General features: G+C 34.4%; 1 protein-coding gene across 1 annotated transcript in view; it reads left to right on the top strand.

Moving 5' to 3' along the window:
- The window catches only part of LOC150107164 (PHD finger protein 12), a 664368-nt gene that overhangs the window by 307192 nt on the left and 337006 nt on the right, over positions 1 to 20170 (top strand). The window lies entirely within an intron of this gene.

The following is a 20170-nucleotide window of genomic DNA, read 5'->3' as shown; positions in this document are numbered from 1 at the left end:
TAATGTGCAAACAACATTCCAAGAAACTACTGAGAGCAACAAAAATGGGTGGAATACAAATTGCAGTCACACCTCACAGAACACTCAATTCCAGTAGAGGAGTATATCAGAATGGGATCTCCTTGAGGTTTCTGATGAGGAGATATGTTCAGAGCTTAAAGATCAAGGAGTGACGGGTGTGAGCCGCATCCTGATATGCAGGGATGGTCGCCTGGTCTCAACCAAGAACATCATCCTTTCTTTTGATACACCTAGGCCTCCAACATCTGTAAAAGCAGGGTATCTCAGCTGTCCTGTTAGAATGTACATCCCTAACCCGCTGAGATGTTTTAAATGTCAAAGATATGGACATGCCCAAACTGCTGTTGTGGTTCTACTACCTGTGCTTGATGTGGTAGTAAAGAACATTAAAATAAATCTTGCTGTGAAAAAAAAAGCTAAATGTGTCAACTGTCAGGGAGATCATCCAGCATACTCTCATGCATATCAGAAATGGAAAGATGAAAAAAACAACATATCAAGATGCAAAAAGAAAGCTGACCACCATTACACCTATTCTATGATCCTCTTATGCTGAAAAAGTAACAATTAAAAAAGTGCCAACAGCAACTCAAACATGTATGTCTATTCCAGCATTTGATAATTTCACCATATCTGTACTTTACGATCGTAAGTGCTTCTCTGTTGAGCGCATTAATCACAAGACCTATGGCCTTACTCCAGAAACAACTTCAAAAATGGTCCCATTCGATGAAAACTCATCTGTCAAAAATATTATGGTGGAGACTTCACTCAAAGATAAACCACCAGACACTCGCACAGATTAAATGGATACCTTGATACCCACTGAAAGCAAACTAAGCATACCAACTGACCCTAACACATTTGATGTTTTGAACACTCTACCAGAGGAAGAGATGGACACTGGCCGTCCATATTTCCCTAAAACAGTGGATAAATATAAATCTGACAAAGGTAAGCCCTCAACCTCTCGAAAACCAGACAAGTCAATAAAATCAAAACAATAGGAAAATTTTTACAATGGAACTGTTGTGGGATCTGCCAGAATATTGAAGATGTCAAGATGTTGTTGCAGAAACACAAACCTTTCTGTTTCTGTCTACAGGAAACTTACTTAAGACCCCAATGAGGATCTTACCTTTAGGTATTTCACTGTTGTACGTAAGGATAGAACTGGAGATGGTTCTGCTCATGGAGGAGTAGCTATCCTAGTGGGCAGTCATACTCCTTTCCATCAGGTCCTACTTAATACTTCTCTGGAAGCGGTAGCGATTTGCTTCTCTGTGGGATTCCTTATTACAGTATGCTCAATTTATTTACCACCAAATGCTGAGCTAAATGAAATTGATCTTGATAACCTTATCTCACAACTGCCTGAACCAATACTTTTGATGGGTTACTTTAACGGTCACAATACTCTATGGGGTAGTGCCAAAACTAATAGACGAGATCAAAGCATTGAAAAAATTCTTGATAATAATAACCTTTCCCTTCTAAATAATAAACTCAATACTTTCTTCCATATGCCTACCCGCTCATATTCTGCAATTGATCTTACAATCTGTTCCCCTTCCATTCTTCCACTGCTCATGTGGGACGTTGAAGAGAATATATGTGGAAGATCACTTTCCTATTCTTTGAACAATGACTTCACAGGAATCATGTTCATCCACACGGATACCTATATGGAAAATGGACGAGGCTGACTTTCTCTCATCTTGCAAAATTTAAATGCTGATGCCATCAGTCAAACACCTACCAATCAAGCGGTAAAATATATAACAGAATGCGTTGTCCAGTCAGCAACAATCTGCATCCCAAAAACATCATCTCAATTTCCAGTCTATTCAAAGCCTTGGTGGAACCCAGAATGTCAGGCAGCCAAAAAAGATCAACACAGAGCATGGAGCATATTTCGTAGATACCCCACAACATCAAATTTAATAACTTTCAAGCGTGCTCGAGCCAAAGCACATTTTGTAAGACGCCAGAGGTCAAAAACAATCATGGATCCAATTTACTACATCAATTAATCAAATGACCAGTCCAAAAATTGTATGGGATAAAATCCGGAAAATGAAAGGCAGATGTAGTTTGTCCACCTTAGACTATAATGGAAGTGTTCTTGCTGATCCCAAAGCTATTGCAGATACTTTAGGAGAAACTTTTGCTAAAATCTCAGAAACAGCTTCATATTCTCTGGAATTTTTAATACTGAAAGAGCATCAAGAGAAACAAAGGCTTAATTTTTCTACCAACATTCTTCAGCCATATAATCAGCCATTTGTCAAGGAGGAACTAAAAAGAGCTCTCCTACAATCTCACCCTAGTGCAGTAGGACCTGATGACATCCATTATGAAATGATAAAACATCTACCATCATCTTCTATGGATCTTCTTCTCTTATTATACAGTAGAATACTTGCAGAAGAAAAGTTTCCAAATTCTTGGCATAAGTCAATTGTCATTGCAATCCCACACCAGGAAAAGATCCAACACAAGCAAATTATTATCGACCCATTGCTCTGACCAGCTGTCTTTGTAAGATACTAGAGAAAATGGTTAATGCCAGACTTCTCTGGTATTTAGAAAGCAACAGTCTTCTTTCCAATACACAATGTGGTTTCTGTTGACATCGATCAACTTTAGACCACTTGGTTCGGTTAGAAACGTCTATAAGAGAAGCATTTCTGAAGGGAGAACATCTTGTCTCTGTTTTTTTTGACATGGAAAAAGCTTATGACACAACCTGGAGATATGGCATATTAAAAGATCTCTTTAACCTAGGTCTCATAGGAAACCTCGCTATATTTATTAAAAACTTTCTGTCCAGGCGAACTTTCCAAGTCAGAGTGGGAAGTATGCTATCTTGACCATATCTTCAAGAACAGTGTGTTCCCCAAGGCTCTGTCTTAAGTGTAACCCTTTTTGCTATTAAAATCAACTCAATCATTGAACAGCTTCATCTAACTGTAGACAATGCTCTATATGTTGATGACTTCACAGTTTACTGTCACTCACATAACATGAGGGTAATTGAAAGACAACTTCAGCAAGCAATTGATCATGTCTCTCTGTGGGCTCTTAATAATGGGTTTAGGTTTTCAACAGAAAAAAGTGGCTGTGTACACTTCTGTCAAAAATGCACTCATCACCCAGATCCTGAACTAAGAATGGGACCTACTGTTTTTCCAGAAACTACAGAAACCAAGTTCTTGAGACTCATTTTCGACAGAAAACTCGCATTTCTAGCATGCATTCATCAACTAAGAGAAAAGTGCAAAAGAACTTTGAACCTCCTTAGCACTCTATCCTCTACTGGGTAGGGTGCTGATCGAGCTTCATTGCTCCATCTTTATCGTGCACTTATACGTTCAAAGCTGGATTATGGGTCCCAAGTCTATGGTTCTGCAAGACAGAGCAACCTACGATGGTTGGATTCCATCCATCATCAGGGTATACGGATAGCTACTGGTGCCTTTCACACCTCACCCCAGTCCAAGGCTCTATGTAGAAGCAAATGAACCAGCTCTATCACTTCGACAAAAACAGTTGTCTCTTAATTACGCCCTAAAAATAAAATCTCTCCCAGATTACCCTACATGGACCAATATCTTCTCTCTGCATTGGGAAGCTCAATATCACACACATCAAACTACTATACATCCTTTTGGTATGCGTATTAAAGAAACTGTGCAAGCTGTTAGTATAAATGTTTACAAAATTAGCTACCCTAAACAATACAGCATTCCTCTATGGCAGGTTTGCACACCATCCTGCAACCTCTCACTTTGTCAGCTACAGAAATCTTATACCCCATCATCCATCTGCCTGTAATTGTTTAATGCACACAGAGCAGCACACGCTGATTTCTTACCCATCTATACTGATGGTTCAAGATCTAACACCTCTGTTGACTGTGTTGCTGTATTTCCTGACATTATCTCAAATCGGATCCCACCTGACTGCAGTAATTATACAGCAGAGTTACATGCCATTAAAGAAACTGTGCAAGCTGTTAGTATAAATGTTTACAAAATTAGCTACCCTAAACAATACAGCATTCCTCTATGGCAGGTTTGCACACCATCCTGCAACCTCTCACTTTGTCAGCTACAGAAATCTTATACCCCATCATCCATCTGCCTGTAATTGTTTAATGCACACAGAGCAGCACACGCTGATTTCTTACCCATCTATACTGATGGTTCAAGATCTAACACCTCTGTTGACTGTGTTGCTGTATTTCCTGACATTATCTCAAATCGGATCCCACCTGACTGCAGTAATTATACAGCAGAGTTACATGCCATTCAGCTTGCACTTGTGCATATAAAAGAAAACTGCTACCAAAAGTGTATAATTTATACAGACTGATTGAGCTCTTTACACGCTATCTCTTCTCCTATGTATAATCCTCATCTAGTACTTTATGAAGTGCTACACCTGCTTCACAAAATGAAAATCCTTAATTTCGATGTTCAGTTCTGCTGGATTCCCAGCCACATCGGAATCAAAGGAAATGAGGCTGCAGATGCAGCTGCTAAATCAGTCCATACCTTCTTCACATACTATTTGACAGTTCCATATATAGACTACAGACAACTTATAAGATCAAAGCTAATTGCTCAGTGGGAGTTAACATGGCAAGAAACATCAACAAACAAATTATATAACATTAAACTTGAAATTAAACACTGGCATTCTAGTCAACGTACAAAGAGAAGGGAGGAGGTTGTCCTTGCTAGGCTCCGCATATGTCACAGTCACCTTACGCATTCTCATTTACTGAGAGCTGATGACTCTCACATATGTGAAAAATGCAACACACATCTCACAATTCATCATATTCTGGTAGATTGTCAACGGTTTAGATGAGAGAGGAATGAAATTTCCACCTATCTATCCAAGCCATATAAACTTAGGCAAATTGCATGATGTTTTTAATTTTTTAGAAAGAATTAATTTATGCAAACACATTTGACCATAAATTTGTTTATATGTAAATACTTTTTTGCTTAACTTAACTTTTATACATACATATTATTCATTATGTTAAATCTGACCGATTATGTATTACCATAGACCTTGATCTTGTATATTTGTATCACCCTGCTGTAATTTTGTTAATATGTAAATACCATAATGCTAAACTTAAATTTTATCCATCAATGCTGTATAATAATTCCTTTCTGGCTCTTTAAGTATTAGTATAATAATGTTTGTTGTAATCTTGCTAGATGTAGACACTGCTTTCCTTGACTTGTTTTGTATATACATATGTTAACCAAAGTTATCTATTTATGTACTGCTGAAACCTCTGCAGTAATTTTGTTTATGTCTAGATACTGCATCACTTAACATGCATTTTGTATATGCATCTTATTTACTACTTTATTTTTCAAATAATCATGTAGTGCTGCAGGACATCTTACCTATTTGTGCACTTTCTAGTAATTCTGTTTATATGTATTCTAAATTCTGTTTCTACTACATTGCTAGATTTAATATTTTCATCAATGCATATTGTATAATAATACCTTTTTGCCTATTTTTGTACTGCTATAAAGGCATCTATTACAATCTTAAATATATGTTGATACTGCATTCCTTGGCTTAGTGTTTCATATATTTTGTATTAACTTATATTGTTAACTATTTTTGCACTACTGTAATAACCTCTGACCTTGTGTGTTGCCGTGTCCTCTGCAGCAGTTCTGTTTACCTAGAGATGCTGCTTTGTGAAAATATTTTTCTGTAAATGCTAATGTTGTAACCTTTAGTATGGCACAGTATGACCTTTGTAGTTTTTGTGTCAAATAAACCATAAACCAACCAACCATTTTCCCCCTGGAAGCTCCTGTTTTTCAACCTGCATACAGACAAAATGTCCATGAGAACACACACTTTACAGACAATATATACTAGTGGTAGCAGATGGAGGATTAAGTTAGGGAGACGGTGAGGTGTAGTGGGGTAGTATTCACTCCCACAATAACTCCGTGGAGGTGTCATTGTGGTGTCAAATCCTCGGGGGCGTCAGTCCTACCACTTTTTCTGGCAGAAGGCTTTACTCTCAAAACCCAGTGAGGTACGGGAGTGACCATACGTCTACAAATGTCAAATGTGAAATTTTTTTTTTTTTTTTGTGAGATTAACATAATGCGAATCTCTTCGCTGGAAAGTGGATATGCTGTCCACTCAGCCAACCAGACCAGCCTATTTGTTAGTTTCAGCTAATGATAATAATCATTACTAGCTCCAAATGAAACATAATCTTACCCTGATGTTCAGGATATAGAAATTCAGTATGATAATTTCATAATGTATAAACTATTAAAAGAACACGTAAGACCACAGTATTAACTTTTAATTTATAAAGGTACAAATATTTCACACTAAAACTAATAGTACATCTTCAGTGTCACACAAACAGTTATAGGAATGGAATACAAGTAACAAACATTCGGTGGATCACCCATTAAAATACAATTGTTGTCGCATGCTAGGAAATGATAGAAAATAATAATTAATCTTTAAGATTATTTTTTTTTTTTTTTTTTTTTTTTTATTGATTACATAAAATAAAAGTCTCCTAGATCTTCGAAAGAGAGAGACTATCATTTCGATTTAAATTCGATCGGTGTAAAATAGCTTCTCAACTTTCTTTAAAAAGGCATCCATATTTGAACCTTTATCTATGGAGGAGAATAACTTTATCCCACTGGATATTATGAGTAGTGTTAATACTGTGTTGTGCTAGACAAGACTTCTGAGGTTTGTTGTATTCAATATAATATTGATGTTCTTTAATTCTTTTTTTCCACAGAACGGCCAGTTTGTCCAAAATAAGAAACATCGCATTCATGTGGTATTTGATAAACGCCAGCCAAAGATAGAGATGACAGTTTATCCTTTGTAGAAGACAATAAAGAGGAAATTTTCTTGATAGGAACATAAGTGTGAATCAATTGGTACTTTTTCAAAATTCTACCTGTAGGTTCTGAGATTCCTGGAATGTAAGGGATCGGAACTCTGCAGACTATTGAAGAAACCTTAGGTAGTGGAACATAGGATTCAATTATCTGTTGGATTTGATTAGGGTTGTAATTATTCGATTCCATTAACTTTTTTTTTTAACGATGGAAAGTTCTTGTTGTAAGATTATTGGAGAAGAGCAAAATTTATGTGCTCTATTAATTGAAGATTTAAGAACGCCAAATTGTTGAGACGTGTGGTGAGCACACTTTTTTTGAATGTCTCTGCCAGTAAATGTGGGCTTTCAAAAGACGCTTGCAGATAAGGTACTAGGAATAACTTTTGTGTCACTACATTTTTTGAGGAAGGCAATCTGTGCTCGAAGCTTACCTTGTAAACCAGATAGTTTTCCTAATTTTCCTGTTTGCTTAGTAAATTCTTCCCTGTGAAGGATGATGATTCTTATTTTTAGAGGTACCTGTAGTATAATTATTAAAAGAATATGAAAGCTTCGAGCACGGATTGCCTTCCTCTAAAAATGTCGTGACACGAAAGTTATTCCTACATTTACTAGGTTTAAAGAAACAATTCGGTCTCCTGGAGCCCACTCTATTTACATTCATGCAAGTTTTTTCTTAATTTGTAACCAACTTCATACTGCCAAAAAAGAATTAGCTTGTAATATTAAGTCTATTTTGGATCTTGAAGAAGAAATTTCAGCTGTTCTTAATGATGAATTACTAGATATTGTTCTACACCTTTTGCACGTGATTTTACACGTGAAACTGTCTGATAATAAATTGTTTATCTTCTTAAAATAGTCCTTTGAGTTAAGAATGACTGTGGATTTCCCTTTATCAGCTTTAGTGATTATAATCTCTTTGCTTTTTTCTTATCTTATCACAGACTTCATTTTTTTGCGTTTACCGTTCAAGCCTTGAGAAAGCTAGACAGTTGCTAGCGAAACTGGTAGGCGTTATTATTTGAACATATATAGTAATTAAAAAAACCTATGGTCACATAAACAATAATAAGTCTTATATTTTAATACTTCATGACATGAATACTTTAAATAGTCAAATGAAACATAAAGTACAGTGCCTAGAAAAAGAGAAATGCAGAAAGGCCAAGTTATTGAACCACCTCACATTCCTCAAAAGGTGTAGGGAATATTAAATCATCCTCAATATCTTATTAATCAAAGGACATATTCAATCTCTACAAGCCAAAAGAATTTACCACAAGATATTGTTCTTCGTTTATCAAAACAATGTTTAACTCGTTACGAAAGAAATTTTCATAGACTTATGCAAAAATATAATTCTTTATATCACCAGCAAAAGAAAAACTTACCCTCTGACATCACTTCTACTAATAAATGGATTGTTAATATTTCCGATCACCCTTTATCCGGCACCAAAACCAGTGCTTTAGCAAAAGGCCTTAATTTTGCAGTTATTCCTACACGCATTCCGTATCTTGATTTTTTACATAATATAGAATGCAATTTGTCAGGACTTTCTAGCGAGGATGCTAACAAACTTCGTTTTGAAGTTGCGACTTCATTATTTAAAAGCAAATTACCTCCATGCAACTTATCGAATGCTTAAATCAAAGGGCTAACTTCTTTAAGGAGAGTGATAATAAAATATCTATTTCTAAGGCCGATAAAGGAAAACTATTGTAATCATGAATAAGACTGACTATGAGACAAAAGTATCCAGCCTTTTAGAAGACACCTCTACCTACCAAGAGATCACACATAATCCTACAAATTAAGCAATTAAATAAATTACTTGATGAGGTTATCAGTTGGGACCCAAATTACATTGATTCTCCTTCCTATCGAATTGCAAAAGTCTTGTCACGTTCTTTAAGTGCTCTCACTGGACATTCCAGATCCTACATAAAAAATTCAACAGATTTTCTTGAAAAAATCAAGGATATAAAAATCAAAGAGTCTGAATTGTTAGTCAGTTTCGACATTGTTTCTCTGTTTACCAATATTTCATTAGCCGACACAGTCAAATTATTATATGAAGATTACCCTCCAGATATTGCAAAGCTTTTTGAATTTCTTATCCATTTAGGTTAATTCAGCTGGAAAAGCAAGATCTACAAACAAGTTGAAGGTACTGCCATGGGTAACCCTCTGTCTCCACCTTTGGCAAACTACTTTTTGAAACAGTTGGAAGTTACTATGTTTTCATCCATTCATCCTCAACCATCTCTTTGGTATCGTTATGCTGATGATGTTTTTGTTATTTGGTCACATACTGAAGATGAGCTTTCCACATTTCTACAACAGATAAATAGCCTTCACTCACGTATTCAATTCACCATGGAAAATGAAAATTCTGGTACTTTACCATTCTTGGACATCCTCCTCTCGAACTTCTTCTGGTACCTTATCTACAACCTTCTTTCGAAAGCCCACATTTACTGGTAGAGATATTCATAAAAGTGTGCTCACCACACGTCTCAAAAATTTGGCATTCTTAAATCTTTAATTAATAGAGCACATAAAGTTTGCTCTTCTCCAGTAATCTTACAAAGAACTTTCCATCATTAAAATTTAATGGAATTGATTATTACAACCCTAATCAAATCCAAAGATAATTGAATCTTATGTTCCAATACCTAAGGTTTCTTCAGTAGTCCACAGTTTCAATCGCTTACATTCCAGGAATCTCAGAACCTATAGGTAGAATTTTGAAAAAGTACCAATTGATTCCCACGTATGTTCCTGTCAACAAAATTTCCTCTTTATTGTCTTCTACAAAGGATAAACTGTCATCTCTATCTTTGGCTGGCATTTACCAAATACCATGTGAATGCGGTTTCTTATTTTGGACAAACCGACCGTTCTGTGGAAAAAAAGAATTAAAGAACATCAATATTATATTGAATACAACAAACCTCAGAAGTCTGGTCTAACACAACACAGTATTAACACTACTCATAATATCCAGTGGGATAAAGCTATTCTCCACCATAGATACAGGTTCAAATATGAATGCCCTTTTAAAGAAAGTTGTGAAGCTATTTTACACTGACCAAATTTAAATCGAAATGATTGTCTCTCTCTCTCTCGAAAATCTGGGAGACTTTTATTTTATGTAATCAATCCTCTTCTTCTGCAGCTTGTCCCACTTAAGTGGGGTCACTGTTAATGATGAGTCTCCTCTACATCCTCCTGTCTTGGGCTGTCACCACATCCAAGTTCTTCATCCTCAAGTCCTCTTCTACCAGCTCCCTCCATCTCTTCTTTGGCTGCCTACCCTTCCTCTTTCTTGGACATCCATCTGCATGACCTTCCTTCCCCAATATTCTTCTTCCACTCCACATCACATGACCAAACCATCTCAACTTTGATTCCTGTATCTTCGCTCCTAAGTTCGTAACTTTCACTGTTCCCCTCACATAGTCATTTCTCAGACAATCCTTTCTGGTCACATCGCACATCCACCTAAGCATTCTCATCCCTGCTACCTCCATCCTGCTGATGTTATTTTTCCTCAGGGCCACAGTTTCCATAGTATACGTCATAGCTGGCCTCACTACTATCCTATATATTTTGCCTTTCAGATTGATCGGCACCCTCTTATTGTATAGCACTCCAGCCATCTCTCTCCAGTTCCTCCAACCCGCTTGTATCTTGCATTCCCCTTCCTTCTCATTTTATGTAATCAATAAAAAAAATTAAACAAAACCAATTATGTTACAGATTAATTATTATTTTCTAGCACGCGACAACGATTGTATTTTAATAGGTGATCCACCGAATGTTCGTTACTTGTATTCCATTCCTATAACTGTTTGTGTGACACTGAAGATGTACTATTAGTTTTAGTATGAAATATCTGTACTTTTACTAATTAAAAGTTATTACTGTGGTCTTACACAGTAAGACCACAGTAATAACTTTTACAAGTAATAACCAAAGTAATAAATTTTACAAATTACTAAGAAGTTATTACTAAATTCTTAGTAAATTGTAAAATTTTTTAATAATTTTTATAAGTGGAACTATCTTTTAGGAAAATAAAAGAAACTCAATATAGATGAGAAAATAAGAAAAGAATTCAGAAATAATTAGAACATTTAATATAAGTATTCAAAAAATAACATCTTTACAGAATAACAGGAAATAAAATTAAATTACATAAATATACTGGAAATTTTTTTAAATTAAATTTTAGGATTTTTGATTTCATATTCATAAAATTAGAAATAATGGTCTTAACGTCTAATTCTGCACATATATCATTTTCAATAGATATTAACGCCAAACTAACAAGCCTTTTTTGTGACATACTTGTTCTTAAGTAGGTTTTAAATTAAAACCTACTTTTAATCAATTTCCACTTGGAAAAGGAACGTTCACCGCTCGCTACACTAACAGGTAAGGTTAATAGTATCCTTAAAGCAATTGAAAAGTTAGGGAAAGATAAATTATTGGATACAATAAAATTAAGAATATCGAAATGGTTTTGAATATTTAAATTATCCTTCCGAAAAATATCCTGGAAAGCACATAACTCGCCATATAGTTCTGTTGCATTTACGTCTTTACTGTTGCCGTCCTTCAAGAGAATCTCTAAATCGTCACAATTTTTTTTGTAAATCTTCGTTATTAATTTGTAGTAATCTATACAAGAAATTGAAATTATCATATGTGTTTAGTTGTTCAAAACGTTCTATTAACGAACACATTGCGATCTAGAAGTGTGTAAAACACATTCACTCTAAATTTATCTTCTGGCGATTGTGGCGTTTCATCATGATGCTCGTAGTCAAATTGTCGTGTCTTCTTTTGTCGTCGGACTTCTGTACCAGTTTTAAATTCTTGTTCTCTGTCCACTTCTTCACTCGGTTCTTTTGCCGTTTTAGAACTTCTTTAAAATTTCTATCTGATCGATACTCTTGTAAGAATATTTTTAAGTGTAATGTTCATATTTTGTCTTGAAGCATTTTACTCACATTTTATTCTGTTAAGTAAATCATGCCCCAGTTATAAGAGAGCAAATAAATTTGTAGTCCTTTATTTTAGCACATAATGTTTGTGCTTCATGCTGAGTTTCTCTATTAAAATTTTCATTATTTAAAATTTCAAAAAGTGCATCGTAAAGTTCTCGTAACTGATATCGTAGAGGGCGGATTGCAATTATTTTACTTTCCCATCGCATATCTGATGGCTGTTTCAATGTTAATTTTTTTACAAACTTTAAAAGGATTGCCCAACGTTTGTAAGAGAATGAAAAGAAATTCTATATTTCTTGAATAATTGCAAAGAATCTAATTGTATCTGCATTCACTTTGGCTGCATTGTTAATTATTAAATTTCGAGTATGAGCAGCACATTGCACATAAAAAACTCGAGGATTTTTATTCAAAAGCAAATTTTGGAGCCCATATTTTTTCCCTTTCATAAAATTGCCCCCTTGACCTCGCACGTCTTCAATGGGAAATATTCCATTTTTCCAGTTGTTCCATTATTGTTGCACATAAACCACTCCTGTGGAATCTGATATATCTTCAAAACCTAAAAAGTTTTCCCTGATCTTGACAATTCCATTGTCACAGGAAACAAAGCGAATAATAATGGTCATTTGTTCTGTTTTACTTACATCAGGTGTGCAGTCTAAAATTATGGAATAATATTTAGATTTTCGAATTGATAATAAAATTGTATCCCTGATTGCGTTACTTAAAGTTTCCAATATTTCATTTTGACTGTCTTTACTCAAATAGTGTACTCTATTGTTTCGTTGTAGGGTCCTTTCAACATGATTTTCCATGACGGGATCAAACTTCGTAAACAGTTCGACTAATTTTAAAAAACTGCCATTATTCCTTTCATATAATTTATCAGATGATCCGCGAAAAGCTAAATTTTGGCTACCAAGGAATTTTATAATTTCAATCAAGTGTTCTAAAACACTCATCCAATGTTTCTTTTCCATTGATTCTCTCAATCAATAGTAGTTTTGTTTTTTAAATTTTTATCAACTTCCTTCCATTTTAAGGAATTTTTCACGTGAGTTAAACTAGTCTCATGTATATGCAAAGTTGTACTTACATTTCTCCAATCCTTATAACCTTCTACAAAACTACTTGATTCGGTAGGTGCGAAAGGTTTGCAACAAAAGCAAAAAACAGAATTTAAAGTTTCGGAATAAATGAGCCATGTTCTTGGCACAAGGTCACCGTCTTCCATTTTTCTATTATAATACTTGTCGCCAAATTTACGACCATATATATCTCTGGGATATATTATATTTTTCTTTTGAACAGACCCCATTTCAATTAAAACAACTCGTAATTTTTCATCAGTATTTCCCCATTCACCTGGATCTTCTAAATTGATAGACTAACAATGTGTTAGTTTCGTGGTCAACTTCAACTAAGTCTTCTCCTAACTGTTTTTCACTTAAATCATGCATCTTGTTATCTTGTTCAATAGTTGCAATAGTACTTTCATGCAAACTGGATGATGTGCATGGTTCTTCAACTGATTTCTGATGTATCGAGTTGGTTACAACCTGCATCAGAATATTTTAATATTTTAACAAATTTATTAAGAGCCCCAGTTTGTTTCTTAACATCTGCTTCTTTTGCAGCATGACGCTTACGATTTTGTTCACTGGATAACTTTTTTTTTAATTTTTGATTCCATTTCTATTTTATACCCACAAGAAATTATTACACAACCTGACACAGAGACGAAATAATAATCCGCACTGTGCTACTTTCAGTAGCCTACTGAGATGCGTACCATATGACTGGTTAACTAGCAACAAATGTTTTGTATGAAAATTTGTTTCTGCACATAAAAACCGTTCACCATTTCACTTTAGATAGACTGCAGCGGACACAACATTCTGCAGGCAACCATTTAGCCTGCTCTTGCTGCAAAATTGTAAACAGCCGGCTGATCAAAGAGGTGGCAATATACAATTTTTTAAAATTTTTATTCGGTGTATCCGACCTTATTTATTTTAATATTGATCATTCTAAGAATTTTTTGTTTTCATGATAAAAATTTTGTTTCTTAAAAATGAACTTATGAACGGTGCCCCGGCGACGGCGCCCGCTTCCGCCGGCCCTGTATAAACTGACTCAATAGCTCAACCAAGGAAGTCAGGTTAAGCCATTGAACAATGAAAATATTGAAATTTGCACATAATGATAATTATCTTGTTTCAAATTGGTGTGATGTTTCACATATGAGTTCAGTTAAAAGGCAGTGGGTTCAGGCAGTTACAGTAGACAGGCAAAAATAAATATTAATTATAAACATCAGTTCTTCTGACATTCAGTGGATATGCTGAATGGATATTTGTCTCATATTAGGTTATTTCTGGATGTATCAGATGTCTGCTTCTTGTATCAACTTAAGATATTTCATGTGGTCAGAGAATATACTTGACCTGGTGCTTAATAAGGAACATTCTGATATGACTATGTGGAACTATTGTTATGAAACTATGTTTGTTACAAAACTATAAGTGACCACTTTATTTGGTATCCATCTGACACCGAGTACAAATCAAAACATCCTGAACTTGGGTTATTGATTCCATGAAGTACTGAAAGCATTCTGCAGGATGCTGGCTCATGCAAATATGATTACATCACATAATTGCCTTGGATTGGCAGGAGTGGATTTCTATCATAAACATTTTATCTCACAGATGCTCATTTGGGGGATTGTTCCAGAAACCATTTTGGAACAGTTCAACCTGTCCATTATCCTACAGGAAGTAACCAATACCATAACGGATAAATTGTGAACATCTAAGGATTGCACTAGGTTAGCAACATTGATCAAGTACACTGCAAGAGGTGTTTTTCAAACTTGTGTCAGGCAGCATAATGTATGCCAAGAAAACACTTTGTACATCAGAGTTGAACAAGAGACTTTCTCAATTGCTATCCGGCATGCTAGGGCCATTGATTTGTGATGCTATGCTTTGCACCTCATCACTTTGGAATTGGAACTAAGATTCATCTGTTGAGACTTTTTTTGCTGTTCTCCAGTGTTAGTGCTCACAGTACCCATACCTGTTTGTTTTTAGTTGAGAATTGGAATTTATTAAGGTTATCTGTTGCATTTTAATTAGTGATGGCTGCAATAACAAAAGAAGGAAACAAAATGGAAAAATGTGGAATACAAATTAAGAATGAAAAAAAATTAAAGAATAATTGGATACACTGATTTTGTTATCTTGCTATCAGAAAATGAAGATAATCTACAAGGATTACTGAATACATTCATTCATTAATGTAACAGGAAAAAAAAAAAAAAAAAAAAAAATATATATATATATATATATATATATATATATATATATATATACAGAAATAATAAAAACAATGGCAGTTGCCAAGGAACTCATAAGATGTAAATTAGAAATCAAAGGGAAATAATTGAATAAGTTAGTCATCATCATCATTGTTTATTCACAATGTGAAAAGGTTAAAAGAGGTTTACATTAAAAGATTGCAAATTACGGTCTTCCAAGTCTCTCTATCTAGAGCTAACTGGTAGATGTCAGATGGAGTTTTACAATTTAGCCTATTGATGGTTTCACATATGTATTGCAAAATTGTTTGCATGGTCTTCCATTGCGATTGCCATTTTCTGGTTTGTACAGGATGAGGGATTTGAAAAAATGGTGAGACTTCAGAATGTCTGATTGATGTTCAAGCCATCTGAGTTATAGTTTTTTGACTATATTGACAAGTGGTTCTTTCTTAGCCAGATTCAGTACAGCAGAGTTAGTAACACTGTCCATCCAAGTGTATCCAAGGATCAGCTGAGACATGTAGTTCCAAAGGAGTTAATTAGATCTGTAGTTTTTTTTTGGTGCTTATTATCCAGGTTTGAGAACCATACAAGAAGATGGATCTACTGGTTACATGGTTTAGTCTTTAATGATATTAATGATGTTTTTTTTTATTGTTGATATTTGGTCCTTTTTACTAAATATGAGACATTTTCTTTGGATTTTATTGGACTATAATTTTTTATATAAATATATGTATACAATCGGCAACCAGTTTCACCAGCTTGGGTCTGTCTGGCTTCTTCAAGATGAGAATGGTTACATTAACATTAAATGCTACAACAGAAGAATGCAGTAATGACCTTAAAATCAGTTTAAAAAATTGAAAAGCACCCGAAACATTAAGAGCATTAAGCGTGGAGAATTAATCATTGTTAGTAGATCGCGTAATTCAGTTCTGTTAAACATAGTCAATTTATTAAACTTTTCCAAATGTCTTTTAATATCATTTCTTGATTTCTGTTGTGATTGTCTCCTGTACGGAGTACCACTGCAGCTTCTTTAAAGTTTCTACATTTGAAATCTTCAATATACAGCATGGAGCTGTTGTCCCAATCAATGGAATGGTTCAAAATTGAGAAATGATGGGCTAATCCTGAGGTGTCTGTTCTGTTGTTGTTGTTGACATCTCCAATATGTTATTTTTTTCAGATTTCTAGGCTATGTGATGTTTGACCTACATAGTTCAGTTCACAGGAACATGGGATGTTGTATACTCCTGCATATTTGTAGAAAGCGATGCTGTCCTTAGGAGATCTTAACATGTGCCGTGTAGTTAAAATAGGTTTAAAGGCAACCTGATGTTGAAAGACTTCATGATTTTTGCTATTTTGTTGGAGACTGAGCCCCGCATAAGGTATGACGATGCGTACTGTCACTTGAAGTTGTCGCTGTTTCTATAGAGAATCTTTTGAATTATATTTTGTGGTTAACCATTTTTGGATAGAGTTTTTGATATGAGTGAGAGCTCATCAAATAGATCTTTTACTTCTGAGATGATATTTATTGCCCTGGTTTTGAGCATATGAATGATGCTAAGTTTTTGTGCATAATGATGAATAGATTTAAAATGAAGATACCAGTGTCTGTACGTTTGCGGTAGATTGTGAGCTTGATTTGTCCATTATCCTGTTTTTTTACTAATACGTTCAAAAAAGGTAATTGATGGTTGTTTTCTAATTCTAATGTCAACTTAATTTTTTGGTGGAAAGAATTTATTTTTTGAAGGAACTCGTGTAAGGCATTTTCCGTGTCTTTCCAAATGATGAACACATTGTCTACATATCTCCACCAGACTGATGGTTTCAGAGTTATTTTTGATAGGATGTCCTCTTCTATTTTTCCATGAACAGATCCGTGCACGGTGGTGACAGCGGACTGCCCATGGCTAAGCCTTCCAGTTGTTGATACAATAAGTTGTTTACTTTAAAATAGTTTGATTTTAGGCAATGGCGGAAAAGCTGCATAATGTCGTTTGGAAAGAGATCTTTTATGATCTTAATTACTTCTTTGACCAGTACATTCGTGAATAAAGACACTACGTCTAGACTTGCAAGTATATCTGTATTGGATATATTGATACTTTTTAGTTTTTCAACAAAGTGCTGAGTGAGGTTGAATGAGGTTGATTTCTTTATCTTCTCTTTCAACAGACTGGCTGGGTGTTTGGCTAGTAGGTATGTAGGAGAACAGCTCCATGCTGTACATTGAAGAAGATTTCAAATGTAGAAACTTTAAAGAAGCTGCAGTGGTACTCCATACAGGAGGCAATCTCAATAGAAATCAAGGCATGATATTAAAATACATTTGGAAAAGCTTAATAAAGATTAGCAGAACTGAATTACACGAAAAACTATAAAACATGATCTGCTAACAATGATTAATTCTCCATGCTTTATGCTTTTAATGTTGCGCATCCTTTTCAATTTTTTAAACTGATTTTAAGGTCTTTACTGCATTCTTCTGTTGTAGCATTTAATGTTAATGTAACCATTCTCGTCCTGAAGAAGCCAGACAGACCCAAGCTGGCAAAACTGTATGACGATTGTATACATATATTTATATAAAAAAATCATAGTCCAATAAAATTCAAAGAAAATGTCTCATATTTAGATATTAATGATGCTTTCCAGATGGGGTGAAGTTTGTTATGGAAGACTAGAGCCAGCTGTTTACATTTTCTAATATCATTTTCTGTATTGCTAATGTATGATCCAATATATTGAAAATCCTTTACTCTTTCTAAGGGTTTATTGTTGATATGAAGTATTTTCATAACCTTTTTGAGAATACTTTGGACTTTAGGGTGTTGATCTGCAGACCAATATGTTTAGCTTGTGCATCTAGTAAACTGAGATGTTTTTGTGCATTTTTTGGTTCTCTATCAATAAGTACAGTATCGTCAGCAAACTAAGATCCGTTATTAGCAAGATGTGGGTGGATGTTCTAATGTTGAAACCAAGATCTTCTGTGTTAATGGTTCAGAAGATGTATTCCAAACATACCAAAAACAAATAAGGTGCTAGTACATCACCTTGCGGGACTCCTGTTGTCACCGCAAAGGATTCAGATGTTTCTGTTTTAAAGATTACTGTAACATTGTAATCTTTATAAGGTGCTGAGATTGCTTGTATGATTTTTGAGGGTAGACCATAGTAGCTGAGTATTTTAAACATTGCTTCTCTATTAATGGAGTCAAAGGCTTTTTTGAAGCTATAAAAGTTAAAATAAGTGGCAAGTTTTTATCACGTGAACCTTCTATGGTTCTTCTGATGCAATGTATATCTGTTCTATTGCACATCGTTTTTTTAGAAATGCAGCTTGTTTTTTCTTAAAAGTGGTGTTAAGTAAGTTTCTGTTCTATTGAGTATCATCCTATAGTAGATTTTAACTGTGGTTGATAGCAAAGTATTACCTCTGTAGTTATTTAGGAAATGGAAATAAGCCACTGTAGCATTGCATAAAGTGAATTACATGAACAAGCAGTAAAAGCTAGTAGAATATCTGGATGTCTCAACAGCCTCATCTGGAAGAATAAGAACATAAGCAAAGAAACAGAAATAAAAATTTATGAAAGGAGTAATCAGACCAGTACTAACATATGCAGCAGAAACACTGCTGCAACTACAAAAATTAGAGAAATCAGTGAAACTATTGAAGTGAAAATGTTAAGTTGTACTGCTTTTTGACCATTTGTTTTCCTTTGTTAGTCCTGCATGGTTCTTTGTATTCTTCATTCAGCTTTGCATGAAATCCATCTCTGGCCATAGGACTGCTGTCAAATACTGGTTTCTGTTTTATTGGATCATTGTTGGTCCACTGTTAAGCCAAAAATGATCAAGTTTCTTAAGACTTTAGGATATGTAATGAAATTTAAAAAATTAAGAATGCTTTTTCCATCTCAAACCATATCAAAACTTTTAAAATATGTGTGGAAAATTTTAATAGGTACATAACATTATCACACAGCAATAATAGTGCCTATTATAATATAATTGAGTTGTTTGAAAATTATTTTGAACTGCCTAGCTGACTAGCTTTCACACATTTTATCTTTGGACATAAGTTGTATTCAAAGATCACAATGCAGTGATCTTTCTCTCTCTTGGTTATCTAATTTTCACATAACTGGAAAGTCATTTAACTGGTCCTTGAATTGGGTCTCCATATCATCCAGCTAAACACACCCTTAGTTAATTGGTGCAAAATGATTTCCCAACATGACTGGATAATCAAGAGAATGCCTGCATTACGTAGTTTTCATTAGGTGTGATTTGATGTTGGTCAGATTCATGGAGTCAAAGGCTTTTTTGAAGTCTATAAAGGTTAAAATAAGTGGCCCATTTTTTTTTTTTTAAAAAAAGAAACAGAAATCAATCTTTTTCAAAAAATAAATAAATAAAATAAAATATTAAAGAGAATGTGCAACTAATTGTTTAAAGAGCATTCCACAAAGCAGTCGATCATTATGCACAAAATAATGTTGGGGGTGGTACTATTTTTATTTCCTTCCTCCAGTTAAGATTATTTGAAATGTATCAAATATTTTTGTGCCTATCAAATATTTATAATGCCTATTGCTGTAGTTAATCCTGCATATGATTTGTGACTCAAATTAACTGTTAACTTTAATAGAAATCTTTACTTAATTTCTTATGTCATTTAATTCTTTACATTGTTTTATATTAAGAACATTTAAAAACAGATTTAAGGATAACAAAACTACAAATGTGGGATTTCTCTAGATATATTGTAGGTAACGTTAGTCTGCACACATTTTCTTAAAACATAATGAAACGAATTGGTCATCTGCATTTATG

Source organism: Typopeltis vanoorti, chromosome 4, assembly GCF_054136105.1.
Source record: "Typopeltis vanoorti isolate ZY-2024b chromosome 4, IOZ_Tvanoo_1.0, whole genome shotgun sequence".
Classification (NCBI taxonomy): Eukaryota; Metazoa; Arthropoda; class Arachnida; order Uropygi; family Thelyphonidae; genus Typopeltis; species Typopeltis vanoorti.
The sequence above is the reverse complement of the archived record's forward strand: the minus strand, read 5'-3'. Positions and strand labels throughout refer to the sequence as shown.